Here is a 6,000-nt window from a genome sequence, read left to right as displayed (position 1 = left end):
TGCTAAGACCTCAAAGTCTCGGCATAGACGGTTGAGCTGAGTTATCTTCACTCGAGCATTTCCTCGACACTTCAACTTCATGGAATCCCAAAGTTGTTTATATGTCTCCTTCTACGTGATCGTCTTCAAAATTAACTTGTTAAGCGACTGAAACAAGTCATTCTTAGCCTTAAAATCCTTCAACTTCATCTCCCCTAGGTTCTTTATTTGCTATGTCGTCATTCTATCTTTACTTTTCGGCTTTGTGTAGCCTGATTCAACAACAACCCAATACTCCTTGGATTGAAGGAGATTCTCCATAACCATGCTCCAATGATCGTAGTCGTCGTCGAACTTCAGAATGAAGGTTGCTGCAAAGTTTGCTTCCAAACCCATCTCTCTTTTCAAATCTCTCAAGTCACTGCTCTTGATACCAGATTGTTAGATGCAACAAAACTCAAATGAAACAAATAATAGTGGTTATGGAAATGACTTGTTTATTCATCGTAAAAGTGCAACAAGCCACGTACTATCTAGAATTAAAGAAACAAATTGACTATAAAACTTGACTAAATCAGCTAACGAAGAATACTAAAAACTAGAATACTAAATTGAGTGAGTCTTATCATTTAAGTCGTTATATTATAAGTGATAAATATTTGTTATGTATCAGTGATAAAAGTTTGTCCCATATTTTTATAATTTTCAATAAAAATTATTTGTCTTATGTTTTATAATATGATATAATAATTGAAATTTGTTATATATTTTATTTGTTTGTACAGATTACGTTTAAATATATTATAATTATATTTATTTCTTTATAAGTTTCCAAAAAAACTAAATTGAACTAATTGATTAGTTGCAAAATTTTGTGTCATGTAAGAAAGATACAACGCTTCATCGACTTCTTAGATGACTTGTTTATGCATAAACAACTTAAGAAAAATTGAAATGCAAAAAATTATATTTATAATTGTTTGACTAAATTATAGGTTGTCTCTTAATTTTACCCCATCCAAATAATAATGGTCTCTCTTTATATTTTTGCAACGAAAAGTAAATGATGTGTCCATTTTTTTAATTATGTATAACATATATATATATATATATATATATATATATATATATATATATATATATATATATATATATATATATATATATATATATATATATATATATATATATATATATATATATATATATATATATATATATATATATTTTTTTTTTAATTTTAAAAATGTTTTTAACCCTCATTTCACTCGTCTGTACTTAAAATTGATGTTATGCCTTTTTTTTTCAAATATGTATAACCTATATTTTTTATCTTTGAAGTTTTAAGAATATTCCTATTTGATAATATGTTATTTTACAAATGATATATATTTTAAAATAGACATGTCGTCAAATTTAAGTGTAAAAATGACAAAGGAGAATCAATAATTATGCAAATTTGATAAAATATGAAGATCAAAATTATAATTAGGACTAATTATTTTCATTCTTAAACTAATTATTTTATTATAAGTATTTGTCTCGAGTATAATTTTTATAATAAACAAAATTTAATAAGTTATATTTTAAATTTTATTAAAAAATTAAAGTATAAAAAGAACACGAAATTTAATTAGTGACCGATGAAGATGTGTCTTGTATGTTTTTTTTAATGTCCCTATTCATCAAAATAGTTGCAAATTAACTAAGATTATATTATATACAATATTCATATTCATGAAAATGGTTCAACATAATTATCTTTTTATTTATATTAAGAGTAGTTTATATAAGATACTCGTATTTTTTAAATTAATAAATTTTTTATAGATTAAAGTTGTGACTAAGTGTAGACTTGAATTCTACCATAACATCAGTAATATAAAAATAAATTAATTAAATATTTAATTTAAAAAATGTTTTATATAAGATTTTTTTATAGTAAACATCAATTAAATTAAATAGTTCAGTAGTCTACTCTTTACGAGCTATATATTTTGTTGACATATGATAGTTGAGAAATTTGACAAGGAAAAGGAAAACTACACACTTGCAGTAAAATAATCGTCACTTTTCCATAGTTAAATAAAGTGCATGAGGCATAATATATAAATATCTAGATAGATGATGTTTCTATACATGTCCCTTAAAAGAAACTCTACACATTTAAGTATAAAAATTCAATTCTCTCTAATTTTGGGATACGTAGATATGATCAAATACAATAAGTAGACGTGTAGTATGAGTTTTTCTATTTATATTTTAATATAAATAAATGATAATTTTTTCCGACAAATGACTATTACATTATTATTTAATACATGATTATTTGTAAAGTGTTCTTCAACTATATATACACGGCTGTTTAACCATGTGTTTGTCTGTTTCCTAATTATGACCGATTCACCCTTATAAGATTTTTTTTAAAATAATCAAGTTTTTCAAAAAAAAATTACGAAAATAATCCTATTTTAAAAAAAAAGTACCAAAATAACCAAGTTTGGTAGAGGATGCGCCGGGGGAATTGACGCACCCATGTACCTTTAAAAAAAAACGAAAATAACCATATTTTCAAAAAAAATACCAAAATAACAAGAATCAAACACACAACCTTTTGATCAGAAGTCAAACACATTACCATTGCACCAGAGACCCTTCATGTTAATTTATTTCATCATATATTTAATATACCGTGTATAATTACAGTAGATTAATAAATTACTAAAACTTAGTTGAAAATTTTTTCACTTAGTTTTAAAATAATGTATAATTACAGTAGATTAATTTGTTTCATCTCTATATGTCTTAATTATTTTCACTTAGAACTTTTATACCTATTTTAAAATTTTAAATTAACTAAATATATATTTAATTTTATTTTATCATTGTTTTAAAATATATAAGTTAAGAATATTATTTAATATTTGCATTTTAATTTTTTAAGAGTATAATCGCAATTTTATATTATAACATTAAATATAAAATATAGATAATATCCATTCGACATATCAAATATGAACGTAGATAGTTAAAATATTTATGTTTATTTAAAATTGATTATAATAAAATTAAATAAAATATATATTTTTTATTTTATAAAAAGAATTATTTAATAAAAAAGAGTATTGTATAAAAGAATATTTTAATTTTATAAAAATAAACATTAAATAAAATAATGGATGAAACATAATTAGTGACAAAATTAAAGACCAATTCTAAATAAGCTATTATTTACAATGATATATTTAGTGACAAACTCATTGACGTGATGGATTTTAATATGATTTTTTATTTTATGTAAGAGACTTGACAACTAAACTAACATCTCTATATATTAAATTAATATTAATAAATATAAAATTGTTAAAAATATCATGTGATTTATAGTTAACATCTTTGTTACGCTCACATTAGTATGTATACGATTTATGACATAAATTTTAAAATAATAGGAAGACAAATGAAATTTTGGTCAATTAAATAATAGGAAGACAAATGAAATAAAAAAAATTGTCCCCCTTCTAATTTTGGTCAATTAAAAAAAAATTCAAATAAAATATTCTTAGTTGAATTTTTTTTGCTTATTCTATTTTTAATAAATTGAAAACATCATTTTGATTTATGTTAGTAATTTTTTTTAATAAGACTTTTAACCTATCATTATCTTCCCCTTCTCATCTACCAAGTTTTAGTAATTTATTAATCTATTATAATCATACACGATATATTAAATATATGATAAAATAAATTAACATGAAGGGTCTGTGGTGCAATGGTAATGTATATGACTCTTGATCAATAGGTTGTGTCTTTGATTCTTGTTGGTTGCAAAATTAAATTTTCTATTCACAAGCAACACACAGGCGCCAGATGCATTGGGTCTCCTCTTACTGGTTTGGATGGTTCATCTCTTTAAATTAAAGGAGAGACACTCCTTTCTATCACAAGGATAAAGATGGAAAACCCAATGACATACCCCCTAAAAAAAGAAATAACTAGAGTATCACATTTAACTTTCAAAAAATCAAATTGTCACTAGTTCCTAAAATAAATTTCCACTTCCATTTAGTCAAAATAACTTACTTAATCAGACAAAGATCTCTCTTTTACTCTTAGGTATACATGCATCAATCCCCTTAATCTATAAGATCTTAGAATCTCCTTTTACACCTCCGCATATATATCCTATTTGAATTCTAATTATTTTCTTCCACGCATTTAAAATATTTTCGTGAAAGATAAGAAAAATATAATATTAAGTACAAAATTAAGATGAACCGCTTGATCCTCAAACTAACAAACTAGTGTTTTCAAGAATGAAGTCTCTGGGATAACAAATTAATTAGAGGATATGTAGTAACTTTAAGACGAGGATTAGTCGCCAAAGGCAACCCCAAACACTTAAAAAGAATGGGCTCAAGGTTAAAATGGACAAACTCACCACCTAAACTAAAAATATTGAATCAACATTAACTCATATTTGTCTGCTCTTTAAAATATTAACCTAAAGTCTTGAAACCAACTCAAAAATTCTAATGATAGCATTAATACTCCAAAGATTCTCAATAGAAAATTCAACTAAGATAAGAATATCGTCTACATATTGAATATAAGACACAACTAAATCGGAGGATCCCACTCTAAAAATTATAAAGGTACAAATCAATAACCTTACTAATCAAACAACTTAGCCCTTCTGCCATAAAAAGGAAAAGAAAATGATCTAGAACATCATATTTTTTTCAAAACCTTTTGAATAATAATCTCTTGGGTATGATAACATTCACCTCCACCATAAGATTTTCATCAAACACATAATCATCACACATGACCTCCACTTATCATTAAACCTGGATCTAAAAAACATATAAACTAAAAAACTCAAATATACGAGTCATATACTTTTTCAAAATTCAATTTAAATATGAGACATGGTTTTCTAGATCTCTTAGTTCAAGTCAATCACCTCATTCACAAACACCATTCCATCCTCTAAAATTCTACCTTTCAAGAATGTGGATTGGTCTGGAAAAATAAACTTATTTATCACAATCCTTAATCTAGAAGTCAATACCTTCACCATCAACTTATATAAAATATATTACTTGAGAAATAGATCAAAAATCTCCTAATTAATAAGGAGACTTAATGTTAGGGACCAGAGTCACAAAATACGATTTAAAGTTATGACGCTAAGAAGTAAAACAATGAAATTAGTCAAACATAATCCCTTAATCTATCATTAGCAAGTTCCATAATCTTCTTAAAATGAAGAAATTAAAATCATCATAACTAGGACTCTTATTACCATCACAATGGACCACTTCCTTATGTAATTCCTAAAGAAGAAGGAGGCTAGTTAAAACCAAGTTATCTTTAATCTAAAGAGACCAAAAAGTAACACCACCAAGACGAGGTCTATCTGTATTTGACACAACAAAGATAAGAAAAAAATATTTAAAGACCTCTTGTCAAATTTTAGACACACTTTCAATCAGACTTCACCAACTTGAAAGGATAAGATTGCATTCCACGTCCTCCTATTCAGAAGCATGAAAAAAAAACAATATTAATATCACCTTTCTTAAACCACTTAGATTTGAACCTTTGAAACAAATGAGAATCTTTGATCTTAAGTAAGGACAAAATATCTACACTAACTCTAGATCTAGTCTCCATCTCCTTCTCATATAAATTTAAGATAAACATTTATTGAATGGGTATTTTCTCAATTTATTTTTAATTGTCATTCTATTATATTTTACAATAAATTTTATTAGTTTTGATCAAATTTCTTTCTAAAAAATCCGTACTTATTCACTATTCATTTCAAACTTGTAATAATAACTAAGAAAATTATCAACAAAATAATAATTAATATTGATGAAAGAAAACAATTTTCTGCTTATGCGATAATTAAAAAAGGAACCGTTAGATTTTGTTTAGAAGTTTGGAGGGAAAGAAAAATGAGAACTTTGAGAAAAATGAAGAATTGAGTGAGAAAAATAGAAAGATTTAGAC

Source organism: Lathyrus oleraceus, chromosome 3 (genome assembly GCF_024323335.1).
Source record: "Lathyrus oleraceus cultivar Zhongwan6 chromosome 3, CAAS_Psat_ZW6_1.0, whole genome shotgun sequence".
NCBI classification, from domain to species: domain Eukaryota; kingdom Viridiplantae; phylum Streptophyta; class Magnoliopsida; order Fabales; family Fabaceae; genus Lathyrus; species Lathyrus oleraceus.
The sequence above is the reverse complement of the archived record's forward strand: the minus strand, read 5'-3'. Positions refer to the sequence as shown.